A 23,472-nucleotide genomic window follows, 5' to 3' on the forward strand; every position below is an offset into this window, starting at 1 on the left:
AGCAAACTTCTTTGTAAACTTAATGCAATACTCAAAAACCCGTTACTGGTAGACTGGATATCAAGCTTTCTTTCTAATCGTACACAGTATGTTTCTTTCAACTCCTGTTCATCTGAAACTGTTAATGTATCATCCGGTGTACCACAAGGATCCGTGCTCGGGCCACTGTTGTTCTTATTATACATTAATGATTTGCCAGAAAATATTATTTCTAAAATTCGGTTGTATGCAGACGATTGTATCATATACAGTTCAATTAACACCCCTGAGGATCACGCGCAACTAAATCAGTCATTCGTGTCATTCTGCTCATGGTGTGAAACATGGCAAATGCAAATAAACTTTCGTAAATCTGTATACATGTCATTCTGTAATCGCACAATACCATCTTCTTACACCTACTCATTCAAAGATAACTCTCTGAATCAAGTGTCCGAGTACAAATATTTAGGTCTTCTTTTTTCTTCTAACTTGTCCTGGTCAAAGCATATTAACACAATATCCAATAATGCAATGCGGAGGCTCGGTTATCTAAAACGTACACTAAGTGTTGCCCCACAAGAAACTAAACTGGTAACATACAAAGCTTTAATTCGTCCACTTTTGGAGTATGGGTCAATAATCTGGAATCCTCATAAACAGTCCGATATCAGTAAGCTGGAATCCGTCCAAAGGAAAGCAGTACGGTTTATTTGCCGACGGTATGACAGACATTTTTCACCTTCATCCACTCTTCCTGCCATAGGCCTTTCCCTCCTTTGTACCCGCCGCGACAATGAATGTTTAAAATATGTTCATGGTATTGTTAATTCATCCCGCTTTGCTTCACTGTCTGAGTATTTGCATTTTTCAGCATCTTCATCTACAAGGAGCTACCACCCATTGAATGTAACACCCATTCACGCGCGCACTGATATGTTCAAATTTAGTTTTTTTCCTCGTGTTATCGAACGATGGAACTCTTTACCCGGTGATATACGCTCCCTGGAACCAAACCTATTTTTCAATGTTGTTCCAAATCTGTGATTAGTCTGTTGCATTTCTGTTCTGTATTTTAATGGTGTTCACTTCTGAATATGTTGTCCCTCTCTGCCTTTTTTTTCTTCCCCCCACTCCTGCAATAGCCCCATCGGGGCTGCAGTATATGTAAATAAATAAATAAATAAATAAATAAATAAATAAATAAATCGCAGGGCAATGGTGCATAGGTTAACCGCTGCACAACTGCGCTTCGGAGCTTAAGTATGATTTCGCCGATATATATCTGAAGCCTGTTTGAACTTGGAAACCAAGCCTCGAATAAAAAACGAAATGCTAAAGCATCTAATTCACAATCGCCCTAACCACGCTAAATCACCCCGCCATTTTTTCATGTTCTCCGCGTCGTGCCGCACAACTCTTAAGCATAAATCTGTGCCCACAAATGGCATGGCTGTTCTTAGGAGCTGACAAGGCGACTTGCGACTCTATACAATGAATTTCCTGAGTCTAAAATCCTGAGGATAACCTGTTTGCCGCTATGGACCCGAGTTTGCTTATGTAAAAGAAAATATCGGAATATCGGAGCAGCCAACATACTTCTTGTGCTCCGCGGTGGTGAAAAGCGGCAGCGACTGTTGATCTGCAAAATTTCAGGTACTTTAAGATATCCTTGCTCTCGCCTACTCGCTAACACGAGCTCGGGTATTCCACCACGAAAATGCCCACTGCCCGAATTACAGAACCAGTATTTCGTCTGCCGTGCCAACCAGATTTAATTATATTCGCGAAAGCTGGCATATGAATACAGAAGTTGAAACATTTTGAAGTGCTCAGAAACGATCCCAAATTCATAATCACAAATTAAAATAAACCTTATTTCGTGAACTATCCAAGTTACAAAAAACAAGGGAAGGGGACGTGGGGCTCGTTATAAATATGAGAGAAGCCAACAGCCACAGAAACCAAAGGACACAGGGGATTTTTTTTTACATTATTTATTTATTTTGTGGTGCTGATCAATTCAGAATATTACATAATATGTTATCGCTTAAATCTAATTGATTAGAAAAGAAGAAGAAAAAACAACCACATGCCGCCGGCGGGATCCGAACCCACGACCTCCGCATTGCGCTTCCGGTGCTCTACCTCTGAGCTACGGCGACGGCTGTCATATCTTCTGCTTTCGGGGGTATTTATGTTTCCAAATAACCTAACCTTTGAGAGTGTTCATCAGCGCCACCCAAGTTCATAAGCGGCGGACGTAGAACGTCCTGAGTTACCGCTAGTGTGACGTAGAAGGTCATCGAACGGCGAGGGTCGAAGCTGTGTGAGAACCCTCTTATGCTTCCTATGGCGTCAAGGCTGCCAGAACCGAGGCCCTCGCTCGGGCCTCGCCTCGCTTGGGCCTCGCCCTCGCTCGGGCCTTTCGAGGCCCGAGGCCGAAAGGCCCGAGCACACAGCTTCCACCCTCGCCGTTCGATGACGTTCTACGTCACACCAGCGGTAACTCAGGACGTTCTACGTCCGCCGCTTATAAACGTGGGTGGTGCTGATGAACACTCTCAAGGTTAGGTTATTTGGAAACATAAATACGCCCGAAAGCAGAAGATTTCACAGCCGTCGCCGTAGCTCAGAGGTAGAGCACCGGACGCGCAATTCGGAAGTCGTGGGTTCGGGTCCCACCGGCGGCATGTGGTTGTTTTTTCTTCTGCTTTTCTAATCAATTAGCTTTAAGCGATAACATCTTAAGTAATATTCTTAATTGATCAACACCACAAAATAAATAAATAATGTAGAAAAAAAATCCCCTGTGTCCTTTGGTTTCTGTGGCTGTTGGCTTCTCTCATATTTATAACGAGCCCCTCATCCCCTTCCCTTGTTTGCTTAATTGCTTAGCGAGGGCCTCGGTTCTGGCAGCTTTGACGCCATAGGAAGCCTAAGAGGGTTCTCACACAGCTTCCACCCTCGCCGTTCGATGACGTTCTACGTCACACCAGCGGTAACTCAGGACGTTCTACGTCCGCCGCTTATAAACGTGGGTGGCGCTGATGAACACTTTCAAGGTTAGGTTATTTGGAAACATAAATACGCCCGAAAGCAGAAGATTTGACAGCCGTCGCCGTAGCTCAGAGGTAGAGCACCGGACGCGCAATTCGGAGGTCGTGGGTTCGGTTCCCACCGGCGGCAAGTGGTTGATTTTTCTTGTTTTTCTAATCAATTAGCTTTAAGCGATAACATAATAAGTAATATTCTGAATTGATCAACACCACAAAATAAATAAATAATGTAAAAAAAATCCCCTGTGTCCTTTGGTTTCTGTGGCTGTTGGCTCTCTCATATTTATAACGAGCCCCTCATCCCCTTCCCTTGTTTGCTTAATTGCTTAGCGAGGGCCTCGGTTCTGGCAGCCTTGACGCCATAGGAAGCCTAAGAGGGTTCTCACACAGCTGCCACCCTCGCCGTTCGATGACGTTCTACGTCACACCAGCGGTAACTCAGGACGTTCTATGTCCGCCGCGTATGAACGTGGGTGGCGCTGATGAGCACTCTCAAGGTTAGGTTATTTGGAAACATAAATACCCCCGAAAGCAGAAGATTTGACAGCCGTCGCCGTAGCTCAGAGGTAGAGCACCGGACGCGTAATTCGGAGGTCGTAGGTTCGGATCCCACCGGCGGCATGTGCTTGTTTTTTCTTCTGCTTTTCTAATCAATTAGCTTTAAGCGATAACATATTCAGTAATATTCTGAATTGATCAACACCACACAATAAATAAATAATGTAGAAAAAAAATCCCCTGTGTCCTTTGGTTCCTGTGGCTGTTGGCTCTCTCATATTTATAACGAGCCCCTCATCCCCTTCCCTTGTTTGCTTAATTGCTTAGCGAGGGCCTCGGTTCTGGCAGCCTTGACGCCATAGGAAGCCTAAGAGGGTTCTCACACAGCTGCCACCCTCGCCGTTCGATGACGTTCTACGTTACACCAGCAGTAACTCAGGACGTTCTATGTCCGCCGCGTATGAACGTGGGTGGCGCTGATGAGCACTCTCAAGGTTAGGTTATTTGTAAACATAAATACCCCCGAAAGCAGAAGATCTGACAGCCGTCGCCGTAGCTCAGAGGTAGAGCACCGGACGCGTAATTCGGAGGTCGTGGGTTCGGATCCCACCGGCGGCATGTGGTTGTTTTTTCTTCTGCTTTTCTAATCAATTAGCTTTAAGCGATAACATATTCAGTAATATTCTGAATTGATCAACACCACAAAATAAATAAATAATGTAGAAAAAAAATCCCCTGTGTCCTTTGGTTTCTGTGGCTGTTGGCTTCTCTCATATTCATAACGAGCCCCTAATCCCCTTCCCTTGTTTCCTTAATTGCTTAGCGAGGGCCTCGGTTCTGGCAGCCTTGACGCCATAGGAAGCATAAGAGGGTTCTACACAGCTTCCACCCTCGCCGTTCGATGACGTTCTACGTCACACCAGCGGTAACTCAGGACGTTCTACGTCCGCCGCTTATAAACGTGGGTGGCGCTGATGAACACTCTCAAGGTTAGGTTATTTGGAAACATAAATACGCCCGAAAGCAGAAGATTTGACAGCCGTCGCCGTAGCTGAGAGGTAGAGCACCGGACGCGCAATTCGGAGGTCGTGGGTTCGGGTCCCACCGGCGGCATGTGGTTGTTTTTTCTTCTGCTTTTCTAATCAATTAGCTTTAAGCGATAACATCTTAAGTAATATTGTGAATTGATCAACACCACAAAATAAATAGAAAATGAAAAAAAATCCCCTGTGTCCTTTGGTTTCTGTGGCTGTTGGCTTCTCTCATATTTATAACGAGCCCCTCATCCCCTTTCCTTGTTTGCTTAATTGCTTAGCGAGGGCCTCGGTTCTGGCAGCCTTGACGCCATAGGAAGCCTAAGAGGGTTCTCACACAGCTGCCACCCTCGCCGTTCGATGACGTTCTACGTCACACCAGCGGTAACTCAGGACGTTCTATGTCCGCCGCGTATGAACGTGGGTGGCGCTGATGAGCACTCTCAAGGTTAGGTTATTTGGAAACATAAATACCCCCGAAAGCAGAAGATTTGACAGCCGTCGCCGTAGCTCAGAGGTAGAGCACCGGACGCGTAATTCGGAGGTCGTAGGTTCGGATCCCACCGGCGGCATGTGCTTGTTTTTTCTTCTGCTTTTCTAATCAATTAGCTTTAAGCGATAACATATTCAGTAATATTCTGAATTGATCAACACCACACAATAAATAAATAATGTAGAAAAAAAATCCCCTGTGTCCTTTGGTTCCTGTGGCTGTTGGCTTCTCTCATATTTATAACGAGCCCCTAATCCCCTTCCCTTGTTTGCTTAATTGCTTAGCGAGGGCCTCGGTTCTGGCAGCCTTGACGCCATAGGAAGCATAAGAGGGTTCTACACAGCTTCCACCCTCGCCGTTCGATGACGTTCTACGTCACACCAGCGGTAACTCAGGACGTTCTACGTCCGCCACTTATGAACGTGGGTGCCGCTGATGAACACTCTCAAGGTTAGGTTATTTGGAAACATAAATACCCCCGAAAGCAGAAATATTGACAGCCGTCGCCGTAGCTCAGAGGTAGAGCACCGGACGCGTAATTCGGAGGTCGTGGGTTCGGATCCCACCGGCGGCATGTGGTTGTTTCAGAGCGCAGCTCTTTGGCGTCCGTTCCTGGGTTTCGCGTCGGCGTCGGCGTCGGCGTCGGCCTCGTAACCAGCTCCGCCCCCAATGTCACGCTTTTCAATTGGTCGAAATGCTCGTGACGTCACAGTGCGCGAATTTCAAAAGGGGCCAATTGTACTTTGGCTAGTAACCATGCAACCAATCAAAGGGATCGTATAGTGATGCTGCAACTAAGTTGGACTGAGTTTAGTTAATTGCTTAATTAATCAATTAGCCTAATTAATATAGAGGAGAATGAAGAGGTCAGAAGAAAAGAAAAGAAAGACGCGCGCCGCAGCGACAACAGCGTCCGCGGAAGGAGACGCTGCTGAAAAAAACAGATAAGTACGAAGCCGCGTTCCCTCCACCACCACGCACTTCCCCACTCAGTAAGACGTTGCTCGTTTCATATACGTTGTGTCGAACATCCTAGACAGTTCCAACAATTGACAGGTTAATGACAGAACACGATGGATAGAAATACAATAATATAAATATGAAATAGCCTAATTAACCTTTCTAGTTAGACCGCATAAATCAATAAAACCGAGAACGAAATTGGTCGAGTTGGGGAATCGAACCAGGGTCTCCGGAGTGCGATACGTGCACGCTAGCCACTCCGTAATGCCAGCTGAATGGTTTGGAATGAACGAAGGCGCGTCTAGCTAATACGGCGTCTTCGTTCACTCCAATCTTCCCCCTTTCCCTTACGGCGAGGTGCAGGTGTCCACCCAGATATGCGAGAGAGATACATTTCCTTTCCTCAAAAAATCAATTTACCGTCAAGCAAGGCGTACAGCAGAATTGGCGATGGCGTTCTGTGGACTCCCTGGCAGCGTTGCAAGACGCTGTCGCGTTCCACTCTTACAGGCGAAGCTTAATATGTTAACCACACATCAGTAACACACGCAGACAGCCGATGGACGCGTCATTCGCTGGCAGCACTTGATTCATCATTCACAACCACATTCTTAACGTACGCTCCCTTGCCGCACATGCCAAGGACGTACACCACGATCACATTCTGCGCCATTCCTCTGTACTTTGCTTTGCTGAAACCTGGATGGATCCCGAAGAGCCTCTCGAAATCATAGATTTCCTATACTGCTGTGGTGCTCGCAGAGACCACAACAGAGCGGCGGGAGTCGCTATCTACTTGCGCACAGGTCTCTCTGCAATACCAGTCGAAATGTCTGGCACGTCACATGAAGTTGGCGAACTGTGCGCCGCAAAGTTGCCCAACGGCTTGCTGGTAGTAGCTGCCTACTTCGCCCCTACCGCACTCACGAAAGACGTCGTGCACTTCCTGCAACTCGCATTAACCGTCCATCGATCCACACCGATGTTAGTAGTGGGGGACTTTAATGTTGACATAAAGACAAACAGCAATTTCCTAACACTTATGCGGGAGAACATCCCGTTCCTCTCGCTCGTAACACGTCCCACGGCTGTGACAACCTCGCGAGGCACTTGTATAGATCTCGTCTTTGAGAATCAAGCATTGGTGTACCAAGTCGAACATATATCAGTCTATTTCTCCGACCACAAAGCTTCCTTCATGACTGTCAAGAACTGTTAGTGGAGTCTTTGTTAAAGGAATACGTGTGAAAAATAAAAAAAAAAATTCTGTGATAGCGCATACATGTGTTGCTCGATTTCTTTGCCTCAATCTATCGAAAAGGTGAAACAGCTTATTTGCTGCGCTCAAATTTCGCATTAGAAAGTAACGTAATCGTCGGTAATTTTTTTTCTTCTGCTTTTCTAATCAATTAGCTTTAAGCGATAACATATTCAGTAATATTCTGAATTGATCAACACCACAAAATAAATAAAGTAAAAAAAATCCCCTGTGTCCTTTGGTTTCTGTGGCTGTTGGCTTCTCTCATATTTATAACGAGCACCCAATCCCCTTCCCTTGTTTGCTTAATTGCTTAGCGAGGGCCTCAGTTCTGGCAGCCTTGACGCCATAGGAAGCATAAGAGGGTTCTCACACAGCTGCCACCCTCGCCGTTCGATGACGTTCTACGTCACACCAGCGGTAACTCAGGATGTTCTATGTCCGCCGCGTATGAACGTGGGTGGCGCTGATGAGCACTCTCAAGGTTAGGTTATTTGGAAACATAAATACCCCCGAAAGCAGAAGATTTGACAGCCGTCGCCGTAGCTCAGAGGTAGAGCACCGGACGCGTAATTCGGAGGTCGTGGGTTCGGATCCCACCTGCGGCATGTGGTTGTTTCTTCTTCTGCTTTTCTAATCAATTAGCTTTAAGCGATAACATATTCAGTAATATTCTGAATTGATCAACACCACAAAATAAATAAATAATGTAGAAAAAAAATCCCCAACACCTGTTGGCTTCTCTCATATTTATAACGAGACCCTAATCCCATTCCCTTGTTTGCTTAATTGCTTAGCGAGGGCCTCGGTTCTGGCAGCCTTTACGCCATAGCAAGCATAAGAGGGTTCTCACACAGCTGCCACCCTCGCCGTTCGATGACGTTCTACGTCACACCAGCGGTAACTCAGGACGTTCTACGTCCGCCGCTTATGAACGTGGGTGGCGCTGATGAACACTCTCAAGGTTAGGTTATTTGGAAACATAAATACCCCCGAAAGCAGAAGATTTGACAGCCGTCGCCGTAGCTCAGAGGTAGAGCACCGGACGTGTAATTCAGAGGTCGTGGGTTCGGATCCCACCGGCGGCATGTGGTTGTTTTCTGCTTTTTTAATCAATTAGCTTTAAGCGATAACATATTCAATAATATTCTGAATTGATCAACACCACAAAATAAATAAATAATGTAAAAAAATCCCCTGTGTCCTTTGGTTTCTGTGGCTGTTGGCTTCTCTCATATCCAAGTTACAGAAAAATAAGTTCGAAAATTACCGACGCTTTACCTTTCTGATGTCTCGCGTATCGTTTCCTAGTAGTCCAGACACGTGATGACATGCATAAGAAGGCCCTGAGAGCACAGTTATGACATCAATTCTCATTGCAAAAATTAGCAGCATTGCAGGTCTCATCTTTTCTTGCTGCGGTTGTACAGCTTTCTCGTCGACAACCCATGAAGTGTAGTGCGGCTTTATACCTCATGCAATAGTTCACGTCACGCTGGGTGCTTTGGCGATCTTTTGCTACAACATTGAAAATAAAAAAAAATGGCATCGGCACAATGCCGACATAGAGCTGCAAATCGACAGCTGTGAGAACTGCCATTATCACAGCGTTGTCATGTCTCGCCCCACGCCTGTAAAAATAGAGCCTACTGTGTTACCATGACGCTACTCGCAATTTACACTGGAGGGACTACGCAAAAGGTTTTCTTAGGACTGGAGTGGCTTCCCTGCACTAGGAAATTGCTTCCATTCGAGATGATGGTAAATGAGAGACTTGTCAAGTGGCTAAGATGCAAATTAAAGGAGGCACAAAAACAAATAGCACAAGACTCGCGCCGTTCTCACATCTTGATGTTTCAGCGTGTCCACACTAGCCCAACTTCCCATCCCATTGAACTAACATGCGTTAAATAGTCTCTGAGAAGAGTGTTCGAGCTCGGCTATAAAAGGCTTGCATTATGAAGGTATAGGCCACCGACCGTTCATGACGCGTACGAGACCTCAAAAGCAAGCAGGAAATTCACAATACATATTTAAAATTCCCACTTTGCACTTGAAGGCGATCAGCGGCGGCAAGCTTTCGCGCAAAACCTGGCATACGACATCATGTCGTGCAAGTGCCGTCAACAGGCGGAGATTATAATTAGTTCGCCGCGCCAGCTCTTTCAGACGTAACATAGCCACCAGGGATGCGGCCACTCCGGCTGGTCAGGACGCTCCACCATTCCCCTCCCCAACACCCAGGGCATTCCCGTGTGCTCTGAAGGCCGGCGGAGGTAGCAGAGGGGCCGTGTGGGTGGTGCCGGCGATGCCTGCCGGATTCGTTCCGGCAATTTCATCTAAATATTTTGTGTGATTCCTTCAACCGTGTTGTGGAACCCACTATAACACTTGGTGTTAGGCGAATTGGTTCATTTTTATGTTTAAAGGACCCAGCGCGTAAAAGAACTCAGCAGGAAGACAAGGAAGAAGAAAGGACCCAGCGGTTAACTAATAAATTTTATTTCTAAAAAAGGCGAACCCTTGTGTATGAGGTGCATATCAGGCCATATGGCCAAGGCAGAGTTAAAAGAGGGAACGAAAACAAATGGAGATAGAAACACTATTCGAAAATGAACCCACGTGGCTGAAGCGAAATGAAAATCACAGCCCCAAGCGAACTAAAGTCTTAACAGAGTGAGGCTCAGAAAAGCAACAAAGCTAGATCTCCGGTGATATCTCCATGCTTACCAGCCGTCCCACACTTAGCAACGAACTTGGAACACTTGGAACACTTTTTCTTCACAGAACAATAAAAAAGGCATCAGCGCCAAGGAGACCATACAACAAAGCGAAGCAAAGTAGTCACATTGGAAAGTTGATCAATGAACAAATCAAATTTTTTTTTATGCCCAGAAAGAAAAACCCAATAAATAAGGTGGGCAAACCATAAAAAAATGCTAAAAACCGCAATGAAAGGGTGAGCAACCATTTTAAAGCTAAAAACAACAACAGCCCAACAAGAAGCATGGCAATGAAAACAGCAATGATCTGCTAAAATGTCGCTACAAACATGAGTGCTTAGGCATGAAGGTAAAAGAAAAAAAACACAACAAAGAACACGGAAAAAAAAACAAGCAAAACAGCAACGATCAACTAAAGAGTACAAAAAAAATAAAATGCAAGTAAAAAAAGCGATGTAAACAGCCTTGGTAAAATCTAGAATTTCATGAGGGAAATATTATTTCTTTTACTGACAATGAAATTGAAAGCATGTTCAAATATTGATCATTCATTCTTTGAATATTGGTAGCTTCCATAACTTCACATGTTATATTATCAACGTATCTTCCTATCTCTGCGGTTGTTTCGAAGTCTGGTAAGCAGCCTGAGGCGATATATTTAATATTCTTATGTTAAGAATTGCCTGACTGAAGGAAGGCAAATGCGCAGAAAGAAATTGTTCTGCCATAAAAACATCAAATTTCCCACATCTCGAAAAAACTTCGAAGACACGTAGGTGTTAAGGTTATTTTCAGTGCGCACGAATGCTTGTCTAGTCTCAGCAATAGTGTCCAAAAGCCTAAAAATATACTGTTATTTTCTCCACTCGCGGCCAGCTACCCTTTGTTCAGTGCTCTAAGTCATTTGTTTGATTCCTGTGTCTTGTGGAAAAAGTACATCGGTCTGACCGGTAGCTGTTTAAATTAATGATTGAAGAAAGTTAACTAGAGTGTTGATTCGACTCGACTGACACAAAAATGACGGCCTTTGTAATATCTGACGGACTTTATAAGATTAACGTTATGCTGTTTGGGCAATGCAATGCGCCTGCTATGTGTGTAATATTTATGGGCACTATTTTGCTTGGTCTGAAATGGCAGATTTCTGTTGTTACCTTTGGGAAGAGATTTAGCTAGCATACCAGCCGCCTCCCGTCGTCCTTGAGTGCATCGAAAAAGCCGGCCTAGTGGCTGACTCAAAGAAGTGTCTATTCAGCAAACATCAAAAAAGGTTCTCGGTCACTTGATTAATCAGGAAGGTATCCAGCCGGGCCCTTAAAAGGTTAAGGCTGTCACCAGCTTCCAAGCGTTGTAATCAGTGAAAGAACTTCGCAGCTTTTTAGCACTATGTTCTTATTACTGCCGTTTTGTACCGAGGTTTGCCAACTTCGCCTCCCCGCTCACGTGCCTGCTACACAAAGATGTGCTATTCAAGTGGATCTCTGACTGACTCCGCATTTCACCATCTGAAATTTCTTTCCCGTCAGTCACTATCCTGCGCCTCCATTTCTGCCCTTCAGCTCCCATCCAAGTTCACACGGATGCCATCGGTGTCAGAGTTGCGCTGTGCTCATCCAGCGCCACGACGGAGCTCAGCATGTGGTAGCTTATGTCAACTAGTCGTTGAAAAAGTCGGAACGCAGCTGCAAAGTTACCGAACACGAGTGCCCCGCAGTACTGTCTGCGGCGCAACTCATTTCGTTTCTATCTCTGTGGCAATGCTTATGCCTTCGTTCTCCACCATCATTCGCTCTGTTGGCTCCTGAACCTCCGCGACCCATGCGGCTGACTTGCCAGCTCAGTTTTGCGCCTGTATGATTTCAACTTCACTGGCTCGTACAAAAGCGGTTGTCAACATGCCGACGCTTACTGTCTCTCGCGCTTGCCGCTCCTGACGACCGGTTGCGAAGGCGACAACTTGATCGACTACCACGCTTCCGTATCACCCACGTTTACTGATCTTCACCTCAGCAAGACTGAATAAAGCAAGGACACGTCATTAACGTCACTCTTCGACTCCACACGTTTCTGTATTTATGCCGGTTTGCTAGACAGGAATTTCCAGCCTCGCGGTGAACAGTTTCTTCTAGTCGTGCTGAAAACACTTCGCGCCCCTATTCTTCAACTGATTCTTGACGACGCCGTGCCTGGCCACTTCACTGTACACAAGAATGATTTTACTGGCCTAAATTAAGTCGAACGACTGCATGACACATGGGCAGCTGTGTACAGTGCCAGTCTTTTAAGCTTCCTATGTCGTGTTCTCCAGGCCAGCTGCGCATTGTCGAACCTCCAACCACATTATTTAAGCGTATGAAATTTTACCTGTTAGGCCCTTTTTCACGCTGTGCGAATGAAAACGGTTGGGTTATCGAGCGTGTCGACCGCCTAACACGATTCTGTCATACCATCATACCTAACAGCTGCCATACCATTCTCCACTGCTTGCAATGTGTTTCTTTTTCTCTCTCGCCATCTCGTTCTTCCACACGTTCCTCCTCAAGTTCTCATTAATTAGCGTGGGCGTTAGTTTACTGTAGATATTGTCGAAGAACTTTGTCCCTGCGAATGCAATTTTCTTTACTCGACACCCTATCCCCCCAAACGAATTGCCTTGTGGAACGCACAAACCGCATGCTCACAACAACTCTGGCAACTTACAGTCGTCCACAGACCTGTCTAGAGCGCTCGAACTCCGGGCTGTCTGCGGTAGCACCTGGTTCGAGATGGCGTATTTCTGATTTTCATACCATACTCACAATTGCTCCGTCTCGAACCAGGCGCTGCCGCTAGACGTCGCTCTGCGCTCTGTGGAGAGCAGACGGCAGAGAGTTCGAGCGCTCTAGACAGGTCTGTAGATGACTTTACGTCAATTCAGGCTATAAAAACTTGGATGACGTCCTCCCTGCCATGCACGTATGCGTAACTCCCTGGGGAACATGAGGCAACTAAACGCAGCATCTGTTTCCTCTTGTACGCTCGTGCACGCCGCATCTGTCTTGACACAATCCTTTTTTTAACTCCACGACGAGCGTTCCATCGCAACCACTCACTGCCGAGCTGAAAGGCTCGTCGACTTATCTCCCTCCACACTACGGACTCATAGAAGCGCTCTTATCAGCGCTAGGACATACTCCGCCAGCCCATCTCCAATGACCCAGGCGATTTAGTCTGGCTATGGACGCTGCTCCACAAGAGTGGTTTGTGTCATAAGCTCTTGTCCCACTACAGTGGCCCTTTGGTGCGCGTGAGCGCATAAGGGATTTTAACTATGTCATCTCTCACTTTGGTAGCAGTGGCCGAAGCTCACGAGAGGCTCATGAAGTGCATGTCGTCCGGCTCAAAATATTCAACCCTACTTAGCTCGCTGTGAAGGATTCTTACGGGAATGCGGAAGCGCTTTGTGTCGATGGGCATAGAGGTATAAGCTGGTCGGTCTGGCCGTGCTGGGCTCCCCATTCCCTTAACGGAACAAACCCCTCCTGTATCCTGTGCCACCACCCCAAAGCCACACTCGACCATATCTGTTTCCTCTCCCGGCGGATCCTCGCGGTGCCTGGAGCACCTTACCACTTGGGAGGCTTGGGAGACCATACTGCGCTCCCAGGACCCGGCCAAGCAAGCCATCGCCGTAGGCCGGGCTGCCAGCGTAATGAGCCTCCGGGACATGAACGTTTGAGTGCAGTGGGGCCGTGTGGGAACCCGCGGACCTTTGTGTCCCAAACTCCCCTGTTGCAAATAAAGTTTTCACCACCACCACTTCCAAATCGACGCCCTAGTACAGGCTCAGTGCGTGCTGAATATGTAACAATATTATTTGCGAGGAGAATGTGCAAGAAATTCACAGAAGGCACTGCGAAAAAACGCTTGCAATAAAAACAAACCGTTGCACGCTGGGGCGGAAAGCATAAGATATGCAAAGCAGCGCCGCATCGCTTCGTCCGGTCACACAACTATCTCTCGTAATCTCTGCTTAATGCTGCGTACACAGTGCATTGTGGTCTTACTTTGCGACTATCCAACTTGAGTTTTTTCACTAACAAAGCGTCTTTTACCGGAAGACCGGAGGTGAAGATGGCAAGCCTTTTCCTTTCAAGAGCTCTGTGAGTTGAAAATGCGGCGCTTTTCGGACTGACAGTTATTTTCTTTGTTGTCTTTTAGCACAGGTGTGCTAATTTATTTGCGGATACTAAGAGCACACATTTTGAATTTTATTTGTACACGCACATTGTGTATAAGATTTCTTATTGTGTGAGAGTGCTACCTCTTCCTTTTTGCACAATTGTTTAACTTTTATTGTAATCATTCTGTATTTTTCTAAGTGTTTGCTGTTGATTCTGTACATGAGCGGGCTGCGACCTCCGTCAGGCACTCAAATGCGTTTAGTTCCAGCCTCCCCTCGTACCTGATATTCCGGCAATCTGGTGTGCTCTAAAAAAAAACTCCGCTTCTCTGCCGCTCTGACAATGAAGATTCGCAGTTCTGCAATAGATAACTCCGAAGTAGTAATGTTTTTTTCGTTGAATGTTTTTTTAGAAGCATCCTTAGTTGTAAAAGAAGGCACTAGGCAACTACCTCTTGAGCTAGGCCACGTTTGGCTGAGCAGTTTTACTTGAAAATTCATAAAGTTCTAGAAGACTGCTTAGTAGACTCCATTAAATGATTGTGGATGTAATTTCAGACACGCCAAACGACTCACGCCTGAAATAGGAACGAATTATGGAAAACAGCTCTCTGCTATGCTATCAAATCAGTAGATATACTTAATAAATTAGCAGAAATTGTTAACTATGCCTGTTCTGCGCAGGTGTTAAAAAAAACAGGTTAAAGAAATATTGATGAATGGAAATATATACTTCCATTATTAGAATCACATTTTTCTAATATTTTATATATTTTTATTCTCGGTGTAATCATATAATTTAGTTGGTGCAATCGTTCTCGTAGGACTATACCTTCCATCTTGTGAAGTTTGTTCTTAGTGCTTCATCTCCTTTGTTTCATTCCGCTTTACAGACTGACAGTTATTTTCTTTGTTTTCTTTTAGCACAGGTATGCTAATGTATTTGCGTATACTAAGAGCACACATTTTGAATTTTATTTGTACACGCTCATTGTGTATAAGATTTCTTATTATGTGAGAGTGCTACCTCACTTCATTTTTACACAATTGTTTGTTTAACTTTTATTGTAATCATTCTGTATTTTTCTAAGTGTTTGCTGTTGATTCTGTACATGAGCGGGCTGGGACCTCCGTCAGGCACTCAAATGCGTTTAGTTCCAGCCGCCCCTCGTACCTGAATGATCAAGAAAATAAATTCTGAACTAAATTTTGAACCTGACCAAAAAGTGGCAAAAAGCACAGGCGACGACACACTTGCGCTTGGACACCACAATACATTTGCCTTGACCAACAACACACGGAAAGCAACGGCACAGCAATTGTCATGAATGTATCTGCTGTCTTCGAATGGTAAATGATTCATGCCTTTTTCTGTTTGAGTACGAGTATTGCTCTAGCAGACCAACGACATTTATATTGGTCTGGATCAATACGCAGCTAGCAAGAGAATTGATAATTTGGATAAGTTCCCATGTTTGGCGAGTGCACGCAAGCTCTAGCTAAGACTTTTGGGGCGATACGCAAAAGTCAGAGGGCAGCTAAGGGAGTTGAAAGCACCGTGTAAAGGACAGAAGAAAATCTAGAAAACAGCCCAAAACGCTGATGTGTCGCCCTGGCAACACCTATTCAGATGAGGCTAGCAGCATGTCCGACTTCCCGCCCAACGTGCAGGCCACTCCTGCACGGCATATCAGCAGAAACCTATTCCCAGCGGAGAGTTGAACGTCAGTCTTTTTTCGATGATATAAAGCACAGAGGCCCCCAAAAAAAGGATAAGCATAAGCTATCGCTTGGATGCATGACACGTACCCCAGAAGAGTGCCAAGAAGAGAGATTCGGGGCCCTTTCTGAAACCCATTCATGCTTTAGCACCTGAGAAATCTACTGGAATTTTTCTGCGCGAAAATTGAAAATATGTCTGCCAACCACTGTAGTTTTCTTAAGGACGAGATATAAAAGTGGAATAGTCTAACGTTACAATTATATCAAGGGCAATTTAAACGCTTTTTATATAATAGCCAGCCATATAAAGCGGATCAGGCTTGGCAGTGGTGACGGCGGTGTGAACGGCAGCTAACCAAATCTTCAATATATCGCAGGTTATCGTGCAAGGTGGAATACCGTTTAATCTACGAGGAAGTGCTAGCGATTGCAAGTTGGCCGGCTGCTTGCTCCTTGCGCACCTGCTACATCGTCCGGCTGCGCCAGACCAACGACCACTGCAGACGACTACTTCATCGACACACGAGAGGGCTCTGCTGTTCGCCAAGGACAAGCCTACACCAGAGGGAGCGGCCACGTCACGTGTCTACCACGGTGGCTATAAAGCCGCAGCGCGTCCCGGAGGCAACGCTTGGCAGTGGTGACGGCGGTGTGAACGGCAGCTAACCAAATCTTCAATATATCGCAGGTTAGAACATTTATTTATTGCGCATTGCTGTTGTTATCCCCGTCACTGCTGCCAAAGCTTGAGTGATTTTTTTTCGCTGAGTGGCTTTTGTTCACCCAGTATAAAATGACGAAAGAAATTGTCAAGCTTTTTAACGAATTGAGAGATGAACTGAAAGCAGAGTTGCAATCCCAAAGAGAAACAATGGAGAGGAACTTCCGCTTAGACGAGCGCACCTTGCGCACTGAACTTGAGGAAATCAAGGCAAGCCTGGAATTCTGTGGTAAGGGACTTGATGAAGCAAATAAACTTCTGGCAACAGCTTTAACCGACAACAGCACATTGAAGAAGGATAATGAAATGCTGAGGCAGAAATTGCAGGCCGCAGAAAAGGAATTAAATGATTCCCGAGCAAGCTTAGTGAAATCTGAGCAATACACACGAAACAGGAATCTAGAAATTAAAGGTGTGCTGCAGGAACCAAACGAAAGCATTCCTGAAATGTTAGAAAAAATTGGTGTTGCGATTGGGGAGCCAATTACCCGCACTGACATTGATGCATGCCACAGGGTACCAACGAAGGACAAAAACAGCACAAACATTGTCGTGCAGTTCCAAAGGCGCGACAAGCGTGACAAAGTCCTGGAAAAAGCAAAAAAGGAAAGGGTCACAAATGCTACCCTGGGCTTGCGCAACAAGACTTCAGAGGAGGAATATTCTGACTCCCAAACAGAGCAACCCATATATATAAATGAACACCTATGCCCCTACCTCAAGAAACTTCTGGGAACAGCCATCGCGCGCAAGCGCGAGCACAGGTGGCGATTTGTGTGGGTCAGAAACGGCTTAATTTTTGCCCGTCACAGCGATACGTCATCTGTCGTTTCAATCAAACATGACAGCGACCTCGACAAGATATGCGCTATCGCAGACGTCTCTGAACCCTTGTCATAAGCTTTTCTATAAGCCTGCATTGGCAATCATGGCGATTCTTCCGGAAGATGTCCAGAAAACAATCCAAAAAAATCACGCAGACAAATGGTTCAAAGTCTTTCATCTAAACGCTAGGTCTGTCCGGCCAAAATGGGATGACATACTGCTTTTGTTGGAGTCATGCGGCGCCAGGTTTGACGTACTGATGTTCACGGAAACCTGGGACAGTGATGATTCAGAACATTTAGTTCTACCCGACTACAATAATTTCTACTTGAACAGAAAAGACAGCCGAGGGGGCGGGGTTGCCATACACACATTACTTCCCGGTTTCATTGTTGTATCTGAATATACTACAATGAAGGCGGATTACGAAGCGTTATCTCTCCAAAAGGGCAAGAATATGCTCACTGTTCTGTACAGACCCCCTCATGAAAGTGTGGCAGTATTTTTTAATTTCTTGGAGGATTTACTGTGTTTTGCAAATGCAAATGAATACGTACTTACTATCGGCGGAGACCTAAATATTGACATCTTGAACACTTCAAGCACTGCTAGAGAACTCCTAATGATTTTAGAGTGCAATAATTATCGCAACTGTATAACAACTCCCACTCGTGTTACGCCCGGGTCATGCTCCTTGATTGACATGTTTATTACAAATGTATCAGACGAAGCCATCGTAACTAACGTCCTAAGTTCTGACATCAGTGACCACCTTCCTATCATTTTAGTTTCGAAACAACATTTGTCATTTCGGAGATGCACGAAGCCTGAAATCACGTACCGCGAAATATCTGATCACACGATGGAAACTTTTAGACAGAACATCTTATATCAGGATTGGCAGGCCATATTTTCCCATAGCGATGCTGATAAATCATATGATGCTTTCTTGAACATTTTTAAAAAACACTATGATACATCTTTCCCAATAAAGACACATCGATCGCATAAAAAATCGCGCAAGCCGTGGATTACGAGAGACCTCCTAAAACTCATTCGCGTGAAAAATAAGATGTATCAAACTTTCATACGCTCTCGTGATGAACAGAAATTACGGGAATTTAAAGCATTTAGGAACAAATTAAATAAGTCGTAAAAAATTCTAGAGAAAACTACTTCAGACAAGTGTTTGAGACCTGCTGCCATCATAGAAGCGACATAATGTGGAAGACCCTAAATAAGGCTCTCAATAGACAGAAGGCACAGAGCGGCAATACCTGCATTGTGATCAATGGTACAGAAGTCACTGGCACAAACCTTTCAAACAAATTCAAGGACTTCTTCATTGAGATAGGCAGCTCTAAACCTTCTCCAGAAGCGGCATTGTGCATTTTGCCTTTACCACATTCTATTTTTTTCCAGCCCACATGCGTCTCTGAAGTTACTTCACTTTTTCGTCTCCTTAAAAACAGCCACAGTCGCGATGCAATAGATATAGAAATCAGACCGGTTAAGTACGTCTTGGACGTAATTGCTCCTATATTAACCCACATCTACAACTGCGCACTTTCCACAGGTGTTTTTCCTAGTAATATGAAAATCGCAAGGGTAATCGCAATCCACAAACATGGTGACAAAAATACTTTTGCCAATTACCGGCCAATTTCCATACTTCCAATTTTCTCTAAGGGCCTAGAGAAGGTGATTAAAATACGCATCGATAACTTCTCTCAGAAACATGAACTCATTAATAGGTGCCAGTTCGGCTTTAGAAAGAACCGTACAACAGAAATTGCGCTTCTAGCGCAGAAAGACATGATATTAAAAAATTTTGAGAACAAACTATTGGTTCTGGGGCTATATCTAGACTTTAGTAAGGCGTTTGATTGCGTGAATCATTCAATTTTGCTAGAAAAACTTGAAAGATATGGCTTCAGAGGAACTGCTCAACAACTGATGCAGTCTTATCTGAAAGACCGATTCCAATTCACGGACATAAATAATCATAGATCGCGCCTCAGATGTATAGAATCAGGAGTTCCGCAAGGAAGTATCCTTTGGCCTATTTTGTTTCTTTACTACATCAATGATATTGTAAAATTAGAAAATAACTGCCGGTTTTTTATCTACGCTGACGACTGTACTGTGTTTTTTTCTGGGAAGGACATGGCGGAACTAGAAACAAAGGCAAGGGGTTTTTGTTACAAACTGCAAGATTGGTGTAAAAGCAATTCGTTGATTCTAAATGAATCTAAAACAAAATGCGTGCTATTTCGTGCCTGCAGCTCATTAATTGATGTCCCAAAAACTGTTAATTTAGGTCCATACATAGTATCTGTAGAGAAATGTGTCAAATCACTTGGGGTGATTTTTTCAGAACACATGTCCTGGAATGATCACATCAACTACCTTTCGTCAAAATTAAGCAAGGCTGTGGGAATGATAAACCGATGCCGCCTTTTCCTTCCAACTGCAGTGAAACGTGTTATTTATTATGCTCTTTTCCATTCCCACTTGTGTTATTGTGTTTTAATATGGGGCAACACCACTACAACGAACATGCAGAAAATTTTTGTTCTTCAGAAACGAGCCCTACGCGCTGTTGCAAATGTGCCATTCTTCGAACACACAGCACCACTTTTTATTGCACATAAGATCATCAAAACACAAGACATATATATGTATAAATTACTTTCCACTTACAAAAGGGCCCTTAGGCACCTTAGATTTGTTTTTAGACTTAGCACAACTAAAACCTCCTTTGAGTAATTACTGTCTTCGTAATCAGTCACCTTGGTTGGTTCCAGCATCACGAACTAATTACGGCATAATGATGACTCAACACACGTTACCAACAATACTTAATCACTGTGATACACTACAAATTGATATTGCACAACTACCTCATAAACGTATCACCGAATTATTCATACAAAAGTCGTTTACTACCATCGTTACATAATGTATTAATGTCTTATCCAAGTTTGTTTTCCAGTTATGGTATTTCTGATGTGTGCATTTTTGTTTGTTTCTCCTGTATTTAGCATGTTTATTTTTCTCACCACTATGTGCCAAACCAGATTTTTGTTTCCGCATGCAAGTGCATTGTTCGTCGCTGCTAATGGGTGTTGGGTGACTGGAGCTCAGTCAAGCCGCAAGTAAGCGGCTTTTTCTCCAGTCACCTTTTTTCGCTGTACAATGTATGCGAAAATAAAGACTGATTGATTGATTGATTGATTGATTGATTGATTGATTGATTGATTGATTGATTAATTGATTGATTGATTGATTGATTGATTGATTGATTGATTGATTGATTGATTGATTGATTGATTGATTGATTGATTGATTGATTGATTGATTGATTGATTGATTGATCATGACATGGTACCGTAAGACACGAAGTGCCTCCTAAAGAAATTGTGACACAGGCTAACGCTTCTAACAGTCTTGTTACTCGCATCTAGTTCCAAACGTGACTTTTGTTAATCTGTTACGACCTGATGCACAGTGGTTCTCACTTATAGCAAGGCCGCAGAAAGCGCTGAAGTGCGCAACGCAACGTGAGCCTGTACATCTATTTACAGGCCTTAATGGGCGCAGAATATTTAAGAGGCCTAGAAGTTTGGTCTTTAAACGGATCTTATGCATGAACTGTAAAGCATATGAAGTTCCTAGTTAGTAGATTGCCACACTTAACTTCCTCTGCGGAAACTGAACTGTTGTCCCCTCTATATTTATTGCGGTGCACCGTCTGCATCGCTCATCAAAAGGATTTCTTGCGAAGTGCCATTGCCGTCATTTCCTTGCCAGACCCTCTTCAAAAGTATCAGGCATTCTTCAGCTGAAAACAGAAACGAATGAGAAAAAAAAACGCGCGTGACGTAGACCAAAGCAGGAGAGGAACTGGCACTGCGCACCAAAAGTCGAAGGAGGGTGAACACAGAAGAAGCTTTAAAAAGCACAATCATGCTTAATCATGTGCTTACCACAATCATGTTTTCATCATTACGCTGCCTTATATCTTCCGAAGCGTCAGCCTTTTGCTCCTGGTCCCGTTGTCACAAAATTCGGCGCACGGCATCTCGCCAGCGCGGTGATAAAACGGGGGAGAGGGAACCTCCTGGGGAGCGTCTAGCCTGTGTGCGTGGTTGCCCCCTCCACCACCGCTCACCGACACGGCGGGCACAGAGGGAATGAGTCATCCATGCGGCCGATTTCTCTCGAACGTACGAGTCACTTCTGCTGCTAATCGGGGGAAAAGGGGGTAACCTTGCGTGCGCTAAGACATGTCCCCCTCCTCTGCACTCGGACGTCGGCGACGGCGCCACGCCAGAACTAGCCGGAACCTTCGAGAAGGCAGCCCCGACCTCTGACCAATGAGGACACGCCGTCGGCTAGAGGAAGGAAGGGGGACTGCACTGCCGACACTGCGTGTATGTGCGCCCCTACTTTGGCGCGTAGAACAAACAGACGCGGACCAAGCCTAGAAAAGAAGGACGTTGACCGCTGTCAGATTAGTCCGGACCGCCGTTTAAGCTCCATCGAAGCGCTCCCGTTCGACTCCCGGGAGAGCACCACTCGGCCCGCATCGGACCAACGAGGCAACGTTCGCCAGTCTGCGGGACAGCATCGTCGGGGACCTCGGGTCGTCGGACTGTCACAGTGTCCGGTGAACAAATTGTGTTTTGTTTGTTTGTCTCTCTCTTGTGTTAGTGCACTTTAGGTGTAATATTTGTATTGTACTCTCTCTCTCGAGTTTAACTTTGCACGAGTTGCATTGTTTGGTTAATCACTATGTATGTGTTTGTACTAGCGATTGTGAAATCCTCTGTATCGTCTCATTGCTGTATAAACTTTGTTTTTTTTCTGAACCTTTGGCTCCGACCTATCCTCTGGCTTGCGACCAGCGAAAGCTGGGCACCAAACGACCAAAAACCTCCTTTCACTTGGTAGCTGGTCTCCGCTGAGCTTGCCACGCTAAGTCGAGGGCATCTCCTTTGAGTCCGAGACCGCTATACCACACGCTCTAAGGGTGTCTGGGAACTTCATGCTTAAAAGTGCGCGAAGTTGGTTGACACCCGTATATCGAGTCAGCGCGTCATAGATGTTTCGTGCCTAATTACTTCCAGAAGCCGGTGAGCGCTATTGTCCTGACACACCACTCGCAGTTTCAGCACTCGCCGCGCTCCCACAGGCAGCAGTCGTTTTCCTCCTCGTGACGTACTGGGGGTCGCTGTGCTCTGAGCCATCGGCACTGGATGAAGCAAGAGCCATCTTCGCGCTGCGCGCACCAAAGCGCGTTGACAGCCGCCGTTTACGTTGACTGATCAAGTGCGTATGACTACAGCGCGGGTTCCAGATTTCGTAGCCGCCTTATTTCATCCAACAAGGCTACGTTACGGAGGACTTCTTCTGGGCTTAGTATGCCTAGAACGTCAGTTTCTTTAAAATTTCGCAATAAATTCTCGGTTTCCCGTGGATGACGGGAGCCCTGTTGTGCAAAAATTTCTCGTTTCTCGAGGACGAAAAGCAACACAGAAGAGAGCAGGAATAAATAGCTGTCCACGGATTGAAAACGGTCGGCGTAAAAGAGGGGCAGTAGACCGAAGATGAGCTTCAGAGAGAATCTAACATCAGTGATATCGACGAAGAAGACACTTCTTTCAAGGTCAAATGTCTTTACTAGGCAAACATGTTTTGCTTGAAGCCCTACACATAACAAATACTCAATGACAGTAATTCTGCTTACAAACAAAAAGCAAAGTTGAAATGTTTGCGACAGTATGGCTAAAGTTCAGACTTACGCACCTGGGCTATTTTGCCTTTTTGCGTTTCATTCTTTTAACCATGTGCTACAATAGTTTGGCTCAAATGCGCATTAGCATCGCTTTTAGCCACGTTCGGCTTTAATGAGCTCCTGAGCACTTCTTGATTATTCTGAATCAATAACAGTTGTAGTAAAGAGCCACGGCAAGCGAGCACCCTCTCACCTTTCAGAATGCCGAACCGAACACTCGCTCATAACGAGCACA

At 45.1% G+C, this 23,472-nt stretch overlaps 2 non-coding genes across 2 annotated transcripts; both read left to right on the plus strand.

Moving 5' to 3' along the window:
- The first annotated feature begins 2,600 nt into the window (after positions 1–2,600).
- On the plus strand, positions 2,601–2,672 carry TRNAA-CGC (transfer RNA alanine (anticodon CGC)). Its single transcript has one exon. It is a non-coding gene; the product is annotated as a tRNA-Ala (tRNA).
- A 424-nt stretch (positions 2,673–3,096) lies between these two features.
- Positions 3,097–3,168, plus strand: TRNAA-CGC (transfer RNA alanine (anticodon CGC)). Its single transcript has one exon. It is a non-coding gene; the product is annotated as a tRNA-Ala (tRNA).
- The last annotated feature ends 20,304 nt before the right edge of the window (positions 3,169–23,472 follow it).

Source organism: Amblyomma mixtum, chromosome 4 (assembly GCF_055824585.1).
Source record: "Amblyomma mixtum isolate Tamu chromosome 4, ASM5582458v1, whole genome shotgun sequence".
In the NCBI taxonomy this organism is placed as follows: domain Eukaryota; kingdom Metazoa; phylum Arthropoda; class Arachnida; order Ixodida; family Ixodidae; genus Amblyomma; species Amblyomma mixtum.